The sequence below is a fragment of the Hyla sarda genome, chromosome 2 (assembly GCF_029499605.1).
Source record: "Hyla sarda isolate aHylSar1 chromosome 2, aHylSar1.hap1, whole genome shotgun sequence".
NCBI lineage: Eukaryota > Metazoa > Chordata > Amphibia > Anura > Hylidae > Hyla > Hyla sarda.
In genome coordinates this window covers 78,285,288-78,301,169 of record NC_079190.1, presented here as the reverse complement: position 1 = coordinate 78,301,169, position 15,882 = coordinate 78,285,288, and the positions used below count along the sequence as shown (strand labels likewise).

General features: G+C 45.5%; 1 protein-coding gene and 1 long non-coding RNA gene across 7 annotated transcripts in view; one reads left to right on the top strand and one right to left on the bottom strand.

Annotated features, from left to right (window-relative positions):
• LOC130358651 (uncharacterized) overlaps positions 1-14,960 on the top strand; it is a 32,449-nt gene extending 17,489 nt beyond the window's left edge. The window contains exon 3 of the long non-coding RNA XR_008889599.1: positions 14,607-14,960. This is a non-coding gene — a long non-coding RNA (uncharacterized LOC130358651). The remainder of the gene's footprint in view (positions 1-14,606) is intronic.
• ITGA7 (integrin subunit alpha 7) overlaps positions 1-15,882 on the bottom strand; it is a 258,860-nt gene that overhangs the window by 93,368 nt on the left and 149,610 nt on the right. The gene's annotated exons all lie outside the window — the stretch shown is intronic.

Here is a 15,882-nt window from a genome sequence, read left to right as displayed (position 1 = left end):
TCAGAAGGGAAAGAGCGACAAGGGGATTTTGGAGAGTACGTTTTTCTGAAATGGTTTTTGGGGGACATGTTGCATTTAGGAAGCCCCTATGGTGCCAGAACAGCAAAAAACCTCACATGGCAAACCATTTTGGAAACTTGAGGAACATAACAAGGAATAAAGTGAGCCTTAATACCCCACAGGTGTTTTACGACTTTTGCATATGTAAAAAAAAAATTAATTTTTTTTCACTAAAATGTGTGTTTCCACCCAAATTTCACATTTTTCCAAGGGTTAATAGCAGGAAATACCCCACAATATTTGTAACCCCTTCTCTTCTGAGTATGGAGGTACCCCATAAGTTGACCTGAAGTACACTACAGGCGAACTACAATGCTCAGAAGAGAAGGAGTCATATTTGGCTTTTTGAGAGCAAATTTTGCTCGGGGGGCATGTCGCATTTAGGAAGCCCCTATGGTGCCAGAACAGCAAAAAAAAAACACATGGCATACCATTTTGGAAACTAGACCCCTTGAGGAACATAATAAGGAATAAAGTGAGCCTTAATACCCCACAGGTGTTTCACGACTTTTGCATATGTAAAAATAATTATTTTTTTTCACTAAAATGTGTGTTTCCCCCCAAATTTCACATTTTTGCAAGGGTTAATAGCAGAAAATACCCCCCAAAATTTGTAACCCCATCTCTTATGAGTATGGAGGTACCCCATAAGTTGACCTGAAGTGCACTATGGGCGAACTACAATGCTCAGAAGAGAAGGAGTCATATTTGGCTTTTTGAGAGCAAATTTTGCTCGGGAGCATGTCGCATTTAGGAAGCCCCTATGGTGCCAGGACAGCAAAAAAAAACACATGGCATACTATTTTGGAAACTAGACCCCTTGAGGAACGTAACAAGGGGTACAGTGAGCATTTGCCCCCCACTGGTGTCTGACAGATCTTTGGAACAGTGGGCTGTACAAGTTTTCATTTTCACGGACCACTGTTCCAAAGATCCGTCAGACACCTGTGGGGGTAAATTCTCACTGCACCCCTCATTACATTCCGTGAGGGGTGTCCTTTCCGAAATGGGGTCACATGTGGTTTTTTTTTTTGCGTTTGTCAAAACCGCTGTAACAATCAGCCACCCCTGTGCAAATCACCTCAAATGTACATGGTGCGCTCTCCCTTCTGGGCCTTGTTGTGCGCCCCCAGAGCACTTTGCGCCCACATATGGGGTATCTCCGTAGTCGGGAGAAATTGCGTTACAAATTTTGGGGGGCTTTTTTCCCTTTTACCTCTTGTGAAAATGTAAAGTATAGGGCAACATCAGCATGTTAGTGTAAAAAATGTAAATTTTTTACACTAACATTCTGGTGTAGACCCCAACATTTCCTTTTCATGAAGGGTTAAAGAAGAAAATACCCCCCAAACCTTGTAACGCAATTTCTCCCGAGTACGGCGATACCCCATATGTGACCCTAAACTGTTGCCTTGAAATACGACAGGGCTCCAAAGTGAGAGCGCCATGCGCATTTGAGGCCTAAATTAGGGATTTGCATAGGGGTGGACAAAGGGGTATTCTACGCCAGTGATTCCCAAACAGGGTGCCTCCAGCTGTTGCAAAACTCCCAGCATGCGTGGACAGTCAACGGCTGTCCGGCAATACTGGGAGTTGTTGTTTTTCAACAGCTGGAGGCTCTGCTTTGGAAACAGTGGTGTACCGGACGTTCTTATTGGGGGAGGGGGGCTGTGTAGGGGTATGTGTATATGTAGTGTTTTTATATGTGTATATGTAGTGTGCACCAGCTGTTGCAAAGCCACAATTCCCAGCATGCATGGTCTGTTAGTGCATGCTGGGAGTTATAGTTTTGCAACAGCTGGAGGCACACAGGTTAGGAAACACTGAGTTAGAAACAATGTTTCCCAACCAGTGTGTCTCCAGTTGTTGAAAAACTGCAACTCCCAGCATGCCGAGACAGCTGAAGGGCATGCTGGGAGTTGTAGTTCGGCAACATCTGAAGGGCCAGATGTTGCTGAACTAAAACTCCCAGCATGCCTGGACAGTCAGTGCATGCTGGGAATTGTAGTTTAGTAACAGCTGGAAGAGCACAGATTGGAGACCATTATACAATGGTCTCCAAACTGGGGCCCTCCAGATGTTGCAAAACTACAACTCCCAGCATGCCCAGACAGCCAAAGGCTGTCTAGGCATGCTGGGAGTTGTAGTTTTCAGACTCCTAGAAGCAGCAGTGAAGATCTTCACTGCTGCTTCTGAGGACCATGTACTTACCTGCCGGTCCCGTCGCTGCTCGTCCACGTGGCCGGTCCCGCCGCTGCTTCAGGTAAGGCCGCCGGTCCCCTCGTGTTCCCCCACCTATGCCGCGAGCCCCCGCAGCCATCGTCCCCCGTTCTGCCCGACTTCCAGGGGCGGGCAGTGCGGGGGATCTGAACTTTCACCCCAGATCACTGTGATTGGTCCACAGGGACCAATCACAGTGATCGCTGACCAGGACCATCAATGGATGGTCCTGGGGGTGAAGCAGAAGTTGTCCCCTGCTGAAAACAGCAGGACTTCTGCCAGTTAACCCGTGCGATGCTGCGCATCGCTGGGTTAACTGAATGTCATTTATAAACGTCGGGATGCGCGAACGCACTGCACAACCCAGCGTTTATATATGACATTCTGCGGGAAGGGGTTAAAGGAGAACTCCAGCCAAAGCTAACTTCAAAAAAACTAACTTCACTATCCACAGGATAGGGGATAAGTGGCTGATCGCGGGGGGTCCGACCTCTGGGACCCCTTATGATCTCCGGAATGGGGCCCGGTAGGCGGCGTGCGCTCCATTCATTGCTATGGCAGTGCCAGAGATGCCGGAGTGCTGTACTCGGATCTATTCGGCGCTCCCATAGAAATGAATGGAACACGTGCCGTCTGCAGAACGCGCTCCTTACTTAGGGCTGGGACCAGTTCCAGAGATTGCAGGGGGAGGGGGGGGGATGTAATCCCAGCAGTTGGACCCCCCACGATCAGCTACTTATCCCCAATCCTGTGGATAGGGAATAACTTAGTTTTGGCTGGAGTTCCCCTTTAATGATTTGTAAGTATCATTCAGACCAAAGACACATTGGCCCTGATTTACTAAGAGTGTTGTGTAGTTTTCTTTGTGGGTTTTAATTCCCTACAATTTATTTTCCACAGTATTTACTAAGCTTTCCCTACATTTTCCACTTTTCCTACATTTTGCTTTTTTTCTCCTCACTATGTCCCATCACTTATAGTCACTTGTAAGTTCTGCAGTAATGATGGGTGAAACAACAACTCTCAGCATACCCTTACCACTACTTAGGTCATACTGGTAGCTGTAGTTTTAAAGAGGTACTCTCCTGGAAAAAACATTTCTTTTAAATCAACTGGTGCCAGAAAGTTAAACAGATTTGTAATTTACTTCTCTTAAAAAATCCCAATCCTTCTAGTACTTATCAGCTGCTGTTATGATCCAGGAAGTTCTTTTCTTTTTGAATTTCCTTTCTGCCTGACCACAGTGCTCTCTGCTGACACCTCTGTCCATGGCAGGAACTGTCCAGAGCAGGAGCAAATCCCCATAGCAAACATCTTTTGCTCTGGACAGTTCCTGAAATGGACAGAGGTGACAGCAGAGAGCACTGTGGTCAGACAGAAAGGAAATTCAAAAAGTAAAGAACTTCCTGTGTATTATACAGCAGCTGATAAGTACTGGAAGGATTAAGATTTTTTTTTAATAGAAGTAATTTACAAGTCTGTTTAACTTTCTGGCACCAGTTGATTTAAAAGAAAATGTTTTCCAGTGGAGTACCCCTCTAATGTACCAGAAGATCTTTTGTTCAAAGATCCAGGCAAATTCTCTTTTTTATGCTTGAGACTCTTTTATGCTTAAAACGAAACAAAAGTACGTAGAACAAATGAGACTGAAATTCACTAGATGAATATAGCAATATTAATAAGCAAAGAGAAAAAAAGCAAACATATACAATCACAATGGAAATCAGACAGCACGTAACACATTCTATATCTATGATGTCAAAGGAGTTAATGTACCAGAACCTAAGGTTTGTCTTTTGGTTACAGATCCAGACAAATTTCCTTTTTTGAGACTTTATTATGCTTACTATGCCAGTAATCTTTTTTATATGTTTTATACAATTGGCTTTTCAATGATATATGCTTGTATTATATTTTACTGTCTTGCCATGTAATTGTATTAAAGGAGAACTCCAGCCAAAGCTAACTTCAAAAAAACTAACTTCACTATCCACAGGATAGGGGATAAGTGGCTGATCGCGGGGGGTCCGACCTCTGGGACCCCTCATGATCTCCGGAACGGGGCCCGGTAGGCGGCGTGCACTCCATTCATTGCTATGGCAGTGCCAGAGATGCCGGAGTGCTGTACTCGGATCTATTCGGCGCTCCCATAGAAATGAATGGAACACGTGCCGTCTGCAGAACGCGCTCCTTACTTAGGGCTGGGACCAGTTCCAGAGATTGCAGGGGGAGGGGGGGGGGATGTAATCCCAGCAGTTGGACCCCCCACGATCAGCTACTTATCCCCAATCCTGTGGATAGGGAATAACTTAGTTTTGGCTGGAGTTCCCCTTTAATGATTTGTAAGTATCATTCAGACCAAAGACACATTGGCCCTGATTTACTAAGAGTGTTGTGTAGTTTTCTTTGTGGGTTTTAATTCCCTACAATTTATTTTCCACAGTATTTACTAAGCTTTCCCTACATTTTCCACTTTTCCTACATTTTGCTTTTTTTCTCCTCACTATGTCCCATCACTTATAGTCACTTGTAAGTTCTGCAGTAATGATGGGTGAAACAACAACTCTCAGCATACCCTTACCACTACTTAGGTCATACTGGTAGCTGTAGTTTTAAAGAGGTACTCTCCTGGAAAAAACATTTCTTTTAAATCAACTGGTGCCAGAAAGTTAAACAGATTTGTAATTTACTTCTCTTAAAAAATCCCAATCCTTCTAGTACTTATCAGCTGCTGTTATGATCCAGGAAGTTCTTTTCTTTTTGAATTTCCTTTCTGCCTGACCACAGTGCTCTCTGCTGACACCTCTGTCCATGGCAGGAACTGTCCAGAGCAGGAGCAAATCCCCATAGCAAACATCTTTTGCTCTGGACAGTTCCTGAAATGGACAGAGGTGACAGCAGAGAGCACTGTGGTCAGACAGAAAGGAAATTCAAAAAGTAAAGAACTTCCTGTGTATTATACAGCAGCTGATAAGTACTGGAAGGATTAAGATTTTTTTTTAATAGAAGTAATTTACAAGTCTGTTTAACTTTCTGGCACCAGTTGATTTAAAAGAAAATGTTTTCCAGTGGAGTACCCCTCTAATGTACCAGAAGATCTTTTGTTCAAAGATCCAGGCAAATTCTCTTTTTTATGCTTGAGACTCTTTTATGCTTAAAACGAAACAAAAGTACGTAGAACAAATGAGACTGAAATTCACTAGATGAATATAGCAATATTAATAAGCAAAGAGAAAAAAAGCAAACATATACAATCACAATGGAAATCAGACAGCACGTAACACATTCTATATCTATGATGTCAAAGGAGTTAATGTACCAGAACCTAAGGTTTGTCTTTTGGTTACAGATCCAGACAAATTTCCTTTTTTGAGACTTTATTATGCTTACTATGCCAGTAATCTTTTTTATATGTTTTATACAATTGGCTTTTCAATGATATATGCTTGTATTATATTTTACTGTCTTGCCATGTAATTGTATTAAAGGAGAACTCCAGCCAAAGCTAACTTCAAAAAAACTAACTTCACTAGCCACAGGATAGGGGATAAGTGGCTGATCGCGGGGGGTCCGACCTCTGGGACCCCTCATGATCTCCGGAACGGGGCCCGGTAGGCGGCGTGCACTCCATTCATTGCTATGGCAGTGCCAGAGATGCCGGAGTGCTGTACTCGGATCTATTCGGCGCTCCCATAGAAATGAATGGAACACGTGCCGTCTGCAGAACGCGCTCCTTACTTAGGGCTGGGACCAGTTCCAGAGATTGCAGGGGGAGGGGGGGGGATGTAATCCCAGCAGTTGGACCCCCCCACGATCAGCTACTTATCCCTAATCCTGTGGATAGGGAATAACTTAGTTTTGGCTGGAGTTCCCCTTTAATGATTTCTAAGTATCATTCAGACCAAAGACACATTGGCCCTGATTTACTAAGAGTGTTGTGTAGTTTTCTTTGTGGGTTTTAATTCCCTACAATTTATTTTCCACAGTATTTACTAAGCTTTCCCTACATTTTCCACTTTTCCTACATTTTGCTTTTTTTTTTATACATGTTCTGATCTGTAGGGTTTTCCTCAGCTGAAATCCACCACAATTTATGTGGAAACCTTAGTAAATATGTTGGGTTTTTGTGAAAATGTCAGGAACATGCCCCTTTTCGGAGACCATGCCCCCTTTTCCCGGCAGCCACGCCCCTCTTTCGGGTTTTCTTAACAAAATGGAGAGTTAGTCGGGGGTTTTTCAATTCTGGCGCAAATTCTGGCGCAATGTCAATGTTTTCCAAACAGTATGTCTTTAGCTTTGCAAAACCATAACTTCCAGCATGCCTGGACAGCTGAAGGCTGTCTGGGCATGCTGGGACTTGGGGTTCTGCAACAGCTGGAGACACACTGTTTGGAAAACACTGGTGTACAAACAGATAGAATTTGTATTCTGGTCTATACCAGCATGCTTGTAGAGGTTAATCTATAATATACGCTGTCACCTCATGGGAGACATCAAAAGACAGATGCTTCCTCTTCATGGCTGTATAATGACCAAATAATAGAAGGCAATTTTACAAGAACAGATGCACCCTAAAGAGTAAATACTATCCCTTTACAATGCTGACATTACTGATGATGTCATACACAAATGTAAAAAAAAAAAAAAAAGACTTTACGAACAACCGGATGAAACCAAACACATCCCATGACCCATGTAAGTCACATTACTACCCAATGTATTTTTTGATCTAGAAAGGCAATTCTTAATGGGAAAAAAGTATGTAAATGACCCTTCTCGAGAAGACAAAAAACAATCTCATACTATGCAGAGTCTGAAGACCCACCGAACATTAGAGGAGGCTCTGAAATCCGGGGCCTCCTCCAATGGTAGGTAAGTCTTCTTTTTAGGCTAGACCTTGGTTTGGCTAATATGAGATATTTTTTGTCCTTCAGGATGAGAGATAATCTGCATACCGGTCATTATTTAAAACCTGTATTGTACATGTACGGTAACATTAGGCAAAGAGCGGCTTACACCTTATTAGGTTCTAAAAAGCATCTGACAGCTGTACTTGCTGCTAAGAGCTGCAGACATTGTTGGAAAGCTGTGGGGTATAAGAGTGTATCTTTCCTGGAGCTGATGGTGGTGGAAAAACCTATGAAATGTTTTTAGTTTTCAGCCAAGTGTCAAGGAGGCAGGGCTGAGCTGCTTAAGTGCCACAGTACTAGGTTCAGGGGGTGTGAATACTAGGGTCAGGTGGTATGAATACTAGGCTCAGGGGCTGTGAATACTAGGTGCAGGGGGTGTGAATACTAAGGGTAAGGGGGTGTGAATACTAGGCTCAGGGGGTGTAAATACTAGGTTCGGGGGTGTGAATACTAGGTGCAGGAGGTGGGAATACTAGGCTCAGGGGGTGGGAATACTAGGCTCAGGGGGTGGGAATACTAGGCTCAGGGGGTGGGAATACTAGGCTCAGGGGGTGGGAATACTAGGCTCAGGGGGTGAGAATATTAGGCTCAGTGGCTGTAAATACTAGGCTCAGGAGGTGGGAATACTAGGCACAGGGGGTGAGAATATTAGGCTCAGGGGGTGAGAATATTAGGCTCAGGGGGTTGGAATACTAGGCTCAGGGGTGAGAATATTAGGCTCAGGGGGTGTAAATACTAGGCTCAGGAGGTGGGAATACTAGGCTCAGGGGGTGAGAATACTAGGCTCAGGGGGTGAGAATATTAGGCTCAGGGGGTGAGAATATTAGGCTCAGGGGGTGGGAATACTAGGCTCAGGGGTGAGAATATTAGGCTCAGGGGGTGTAAATACTAGGCTCAGGAGGTGGGAATACTAGGCTCAGGGGGTGAGAATACTAGGCTCAGGGGGTAAGAATATTTGGCTCAGGGGGTGTAAATACTAGGCTCAGGAGGTGGGAATACTAGGCTTGGGGGGTGAGAATATTAGGCTCGGGGGTGAGAATATTAGGCTCAGGGGGTGAGAATATTAGGCTCAGGGGGTGGGAATACTAGGCTCAGGGGGTGTAAATACTAAGCTCAGGGGGTGGAAATACTAGGCTCAGGGGGTGTAAATACTAGGGTCAGGGGGTGGGAATACTAGGGTCAGGGGGTGGGAATACTAGACTCAGGGGGTGTAAATACTAGGCTCAGGGGGTGGGAATACTAGGCTCAGGGGGTGGGAATACTAGGGTCAGGGGGTGGGAATACTAGGGTCAGGGGGGGAGTGATTAGAAGCATTCTTTTTCTAACTTCTCACAGATGACCAGCTGTCACCCAACCTACTGTTTCTCTCTTCTCCCTTTGTAGATTATAAGCCCTTGCGGGCAGGGCCCTCTCTGCCTTTATATTAGTCTGACATTTACTATTTATCACATTCACAGTGCCTGTGTTTGTGTTATATATATTCTAACAAATATCATATGTACAGTGCCCTAGAGCATAGGATGCTATAAAAAAAATATTATTAATATTACTCCAGACATGATTCAAACCCTCTCAATTGCCCTCACACTCTATTTTGCAACAAAGTTCCCACCCATTTGACTATTCTGTGAGAAGTACAGGTAGTCAACTAATTAGTAAAATCCCTATAAGACTGTGTTCACGATGGATTTTGAAAGTGGAAATCCACAGAATTGTTCCGCTTGGAAATTCCACTACAGCCCATTGATTTTAATAGGATTCTGCTGCAACGTGCACATGGCGGAATTTCTGGGGCAGATATTTTTGTCATTCAAATCCAAATGTCAGTGTCTGCAGAAACAATGAGCCTGTTCATTTTGTTGCGGAGTCTGCTGGGCAATGTGTTGCCGTCTATGTAGACGGCACATTTCTGAGCAGTCCTAGCAGCTTTCCGAAATGTCCGCCCGTTTTTCCTGCCGGACATACGGAAAATCTTAAGCCATGTGAACACAGCCTTACTGTGGCTGTGAAAGCAAGATAGTAAAAACATAGTTGTAACCAGAGCATCTTAGGCTATAAAATGATATAAAAAATGGCTGTAGGTCCTTCTTCAACTACATGATTTACACTATATGTGCTAGTTATGTCTTAATGACAGTAGATAATTATTAGTATCTAGAGCTACATGAGCTGTAAATGAGGTTGAATTAACCCATAGCCATCCACATAGGACAGCAGCTGGTATTGACATATGAAATGATGAATGATTCACGGTCTAATGGACGATTACAGGGAGGCAGAACCCATCTGTAATTACTTACCATGTCCATGTGCCACCGCCTCTTTAAGTCATGATATATAAGTACGACTGACCTTATTGATCCCCATGATCTAACCTGTAGCCACTGCCAACTCATTCCTAGTCAACGTTCAACAGGCACAGAGCAGAGGGGTTTAATGAATGATACAAAATGTATAAAAATGTGGGTATTACATCGAGGGAAATGTGAGGCTGCAAACTGTGCTGAGAGGGGAAGGGAAATATGTAGCATGTATTATACATGAGAACCCTAAAGACTGAGGAAACCCCGGGGTGGCAACTAAATTAATGATTATTCTTCCCACAGTTATTAAGCTCAACCTCTAGGACCGGGGGGATGGATGGACGTAGGGATTGGTTGGTTCTGAATCAGCCTAATTAATAACTTCACCTAATGTGGTGAGAGGGTGTCCGGCTCGGCTCCAACCTCAAATCACAGTATCAGTAATGCCGATGCTCTATGGTCATAGATGCAAAATAACTTGTGACAAATTCCGATACAGATAGGAACGACTCACGGCACTCGAGTACTGATGGATTCCAAACTTTATTCCCAGTCACAATGCATAAAAAATAAAGTTTGGAATCCATCAGTACTCGAGTGCCGTGAGTCGTTCCTATCTGTATTGGAATTTATTTCTCCTTTGGTTGGTTACCATACATGTTAGTGTTTTCTGGCCTTAAATCCATATAATATGAAGTATAGATTTATAAGAAATTATTTATTTTTAGTCTTATTTTCAACCACAAGAATTAGGATGTCATTTTCATCCAGCTTTATCTGAAATATCTCTTTAAGTTATAGATGACCTGTATTTCGCCCCCCCCCCCCTTTTAAACAGCCGCCCTAGCATGGGCCTTGTTGGCCTAGTGATACAGTGATCCCTCAACTTACAATGGCCTCAACATACAATAGTTTCAACATACAATTGTCTTTTCTGGACCATTGTAAGTTGAAACCAGACTCAACATACAATGTACAGACAGTCCAGATCTGTGAAACATGTCAATCACTGGAAGAACTGACCAATCAGAATGGGCATTCACTGGTAAAACCCCTGTATTACTGAAGTGTATGCACTGACTGGTGTCCGGTAGTGCCCCCTACAGTACAGGGAGGTATTACATGTTCTGTACTCTTTACCTGTATTACTGAAGTGCATGCACTGACTGGTGTCTGGTAGCGCCCCCTACAGTTCAGGGAGGTATTACATGTTCTGTACTCTTTACCTGTATTACTGAAGTGCATGCACTGACTGGTGTCTGGTAGCGCCCCCTACAGTACAGGGAGATATTGTTCTGTACTACTCTTTACCTGTTTTACTGAAGTGTATGCACTAACTGGTGTCTGGTAGCGCCCCCTACAGTACAGGGAGGTATTACATGTTCTGTACTCTTTACCTGTACCAGGGTTAACTGCTCCTTTGAACACCAGGTGAGGGCGGCTCCATGTTACTTTTTTAGGACATTGCGTGTACTGTACAGGACCCTGAAGAAGCTCCTGTCCTCTACATAGACCAGTGTTTCCAAAGTAGGGTGCCCCCAGCTGTTGCAAAACTACAACTCACAGCATGCCCGGACAGCCTTCGGCTGTCCGGGCATGCTGGGAGTTGTAGTTTTGCAACAGCTGGAGGCTCCCTGCTTGGGAAACACTGACATACAGTGATTTACAGCTCCCAGCAGATCTTTCTTACTTTTATATGTAAGGATTTTCTTTATCTATATTAGTTATCTACTTATTTCTGTTTAATCCTCACTTTTTCCTATTTTTTTGGATGACATTTTGTTGCCTTTAGAACCAATTACCAGGTTTCCATAGAGTTCTGGTCTCAACATACAATGGTTTCAACATACAATGGTCTTCCTGGAACCAATTAATATTGTAACTTGAGGGGCCACTGTAAATACAAAACAGACAACATTCCCAATGCAAATATTCCTAATTTCAAAGTTTTTTCCTGTTATCATAGCAATAATGGGTGAAAAGGATACAAATCTGTGTTTCATCTGCAGTAAAGCTTTCTCTGAAACAATTGGCTTAAACTCGAACAGTAATTTCAGGTCAGTACTCATACATACTGTTACGCCGAGCGCTCCGGGTCCCTGCTCCTCCCCGAAGCGCTCGCGGCGTTTCTCTCCCTGCAGCGCCCCGGTCAGACCCGCTGACCGGGAGCGCTGCACTGACATGGCCGGCGGGGATGCGATTCGCATAGCGGGACGCGCCCGAGAATCGCATCCCAGGTCACTTACCTGTCCCGGTCCCCGGCTGTCATGCTCTGGCGCGCGCGTCTCCGCTCTCTAGGGTGCGCGCGCGCCAGCTCTCTGAGACTTAAAGGGCCAGTGCACCAATGATTGGTGCCTGGCCCAATTAGCTTGATTAGTTTCCACCTGTGCACTCCCTACTTATACCTCACTTCCCCTGCACTCCCTCGCCGGATCTTGTTGCCCTTGTGCCAGAGAAAGCCTTTCCTTGAGTGTTCCTAGCCTGTGTTCCAGACCTCCTGCCGTTGCCCCTGACTACGATCCTTGCTGCCTGCCCTGACCTTCTGCTACGTCCGACCTTGCTCTTGCCTTATCCCTTGTACCATGCCTATCTCAGCAGTCAGAGAGGTTGAGCCGTTGCCGGTGGATACGACCTGGTTGCTACCGCCGCTGCAAGACCATCCCGCTTTGCGGCGGGCTCTGGTGAAAACCAGTAGCTACTTAGAACCGGTCCACCGACACGGTCCTCGTCAAACCCTCTCTGACACAGAGGATCCACCTCCAGCCTGCCGATCCGTGACAGTAGATCCGGCCATGGATTCCGCTGAGGTGCCGCTGTCAAGTCTTGCCGACATTTCCACGGTGATTGCCCAGCAATCCCTAATGATCACCCAACGAAATCACCAGCTGGCATACTTGACCACCGTGACACAGCAACTTCAGTCACAGATACAGCAGCTGCTGCTGCAGATACAGCAACTTCAGTCACAGACACAGCAGCTGCAACAGCAACAACCATCTCCTCCGCCGGCTCCTGCAACTCCTCCGCAGCGACCGGCCGCTCCTAACCCCTGCTTGTCCCTGCCGGACAAATTTGATGGGGACTCTAGACTCTGCCGTGGTCTCCTGCCTGGGAAGGCCCTGCCATGTGCCACACCGCTCTGAGCACCTCTCTCACAGTATCCTTTGCAATCCACCCCTGTGCCTCCCGCCGAGGAGGCTATGCAAGTGGATCGGTCTCGCCTGACCCCTGAAGAGAGGACTCGCCGCAGAAAGAAAGAAGATTTACTTCTATACTGCACTGTGCGTTACCGCACAGAACCCCTGCTCTTGAGCATGGAACTTCATCTCGAAAAAATTGAACTTTTTGTTTTGCCCAAATGCTTCTCTGAAGTCCTCCTTGGTCTGCCATGGCTCCAACGCCACTCCTCTACCCTTGTCTGGACCACCGGGGAGATCAAGAGCTGGGGTGCTTCTTGCCACAGAAAATGCCTCACGTCTGCTCCCAGTCCCGTCAGTCAAACCTCTGTGTCTCCTCCTTTACCTGGTCTCCCCAAGGCCTATCTGGACTATGCTGTGTCTCCTCCTCACAGCCCCCGTCCTGTTAACACTCTGCCCCATGCCAAGTTTTACCCTCTTCCCTCCCTCCCCACTCCCACGCCTCCTTGTGTGCCCGCTGTTGATGAGGTTTCCCGGGGCTTCGCCACCGTCTGGAAAAAGACTATAAAATTCCTCATACTAGCCTCATCCCGGGTGAAGAAGCTTGCCGGAAAAAAGAGAAGAGCTCCTCCTGTTTTTGTGTGGCTCTCCGCCAAGTATATCCGCTTCCGTGTCCCCAGTTTTTATCTGGGACCACGTTACCTTGGACCCTTTGAAATGAAATGCCTAGAGGAAGCTACTCCGGTCTCCGGGTCCTGTTACGCCGAGCGTTCCGGGTCCCTGCTCCTCCCCGAAGTGCTCGCGGCGTTTCTCTCCCTGCAGCGCCCCGGTAAGACCCGCTGACCGGGAGCGCTGCACTGACATGGCCGGCGGGGATGCGATTCGCATAGCGGGACGCGCCCGCCCGCGAATCGCATCCCAGGTCACTTACCTGTCCCGGTCCCCGGCTGTCATGCTCTGGCGCGCGCGTCTCCGCTCTCTAGGGTGCGCGCGCGCCAGCTCTCTGAGACTTAAAGGGCCAGTGCACCAATGATTGGTGCCTGGCCCAATTAGCTTGATTAGTTTCCACCTGTGCACTCCCTACTTATACCTCACTTCCCCTGCACTCCCTCGCCGGATCTTGTTGCCCTTGTGCCAGAGAAAGCCTTTCCTTGAGTGTTCCTAGCCTGTGTTCCAGACCTCCTGCCGTTGCCCCTGACTACGATCCTTGCTGCCTGCCCTGACCTTCTGCTACGTCCGACCTTGCTCTTGCCTTATCCCTTGTACCATGCCTATCTCAGCAGTCAGAGAGGTTGAGCCGTTGCTGGTGGATACGACCTGGTTGCTACCGCCACTGCAAGACCATCCCGCTTTGCGGCGGGCTCTGGTGAAAACCAGTAGCTACTTAGAACCGGTCCACCGACACGGTCCTCGCCAAACCCTCTCTGACACAGAGGATCCACCTCCAGCCTGCCGATCCGTGACACATACACCCACCCTGCCAGACAGAAGAAGCTGTTGGATTAAAGGGGTTATCCAGGAAAAAACTTTTTTCTATATATCAACTGGCTGCAGAACGTTAAACAGATTTGTAAATTACTTCTATTAAAAAAATCTTAATCCTTTCAGTACTTTTGAGCTTCTGAAGTTAAGGTTGTTCTTATCTGTCTAAGTGGTCTCTGATGACACGTGTCTCGGGAAACGCCCAGTTTAGAAGAGGTTTGCTATGGGGATTTGCTTCTAAACTGGGCGTTTCCCGAGACACGTGTCATCAGAGAGCACTTAGACAGAAAAGAACAACCTTAACTTCAGAAGCTCATAAGTACTGAAAGGATTAAGATTTTTTAATAGAAGTAATTTACAAATCTGTTTAACTTTCTGGAGCCAGTTGATATATAAAGTTTTTTCCTGGAATACCCCTTTAAATGAACAAGCCCATGGTATATTCTCTGCTCTGCTTTCTGATGCTCTAGTAACAATACTATTATGTTTTCCAGACTGTACTAAGAAGTTGCTGTGCCACAATTACAGCGCAAAATATTCCGAATGAGTTTGATTAGAAAATATTGGGAAGGAGCTCGGCTAATACAATTACAGGCAATGGAGACCATTCATCCAGATCAGGAAAATGAAGTTATAAGGAAGCTGGGACCAGACGGCACTTGTAAACTATGCAATACAGTTGGTCATTCTAAAAATAACAGAGGCCGGAGCGGGTAATGACTGCACATGGAGAAAAACGTCGCGAGTGACGAGAATGGAAAGATGTGTTTTATATCTCAGACTGGCTTTGCTTCTCCTTCCTTCTATAAATAATGAAATCCTTCAATAAAACCCTAAGATGTTTATACGATAAGAAGCTGCAGCTCCTTCCCTCTTATTTGAGGAGTGCGGCCGGGTGCCTGTTTACATTCATTACTATAACTTTAGCTCCGGAATTTTTAGTAATAACACATCACCGACTTACGGAAAGAACAAAGATTAATACTCCTGCCCCTGAGAATAATGACATTTATAGCTCCCCCGGCACGATTCATATCTTTTCTCACTAGTAATGGATTTGGCCCCATTCAAGGTTGAATAATAAAAATATCATCGCTGTCCATCAGTCAGTATGGAGCGATCCAATCCCATATGAGGCAGGTGATCAGTGACTACTTATACTTCTCTGTCGCCTGCACATTACACTGAAGGCTGAGCTACAAATGATGGGGAGCATTTATCAATGTCTTTAGAGCTGTTTTTGAGTGAAGATTTGTCTCACATTTGGCTATTTTTTTTACACCTTTTTGGCTAACGCTTTAAAAAAAAAAAAAAAAAAAAAAGTGTGTACAGACCAGCTGTTAAGGTTTGGGTAATGAATCTATCAACTGACTTTTTGTGAAAAGGCGCAAGAAAAGGTGCATAACCATCAAAAAGTCTCTAAACTACACCAGCCCAGACTTCACTTAGCTTTTTGGTGTATGTGAAGAGTGAAATTTCAGAAACGTGTAAACTTGTAGTGTATTTTGTCAACTTACAAATAAGAGCAAAAGCAAAATAAGCTTTATATATTCAAGCATTTTTTGTTGCTCTTTGGAACAATTAGTTTAAAGGGGTACTCCGGTGCTTACACATCTTATCCCCTATCCAAAGGATAAGATGCCTGATCGCAGGAGTCCCGCCGCTGGGGACGCCCGTGATCATGCACGCGGCACCCCGTTTGTAATCAGTTTTAGGTCCGGTTGTAAAAGCGCATACGGCGCAAAAATGAGCCGACCGGACCGAACGTTT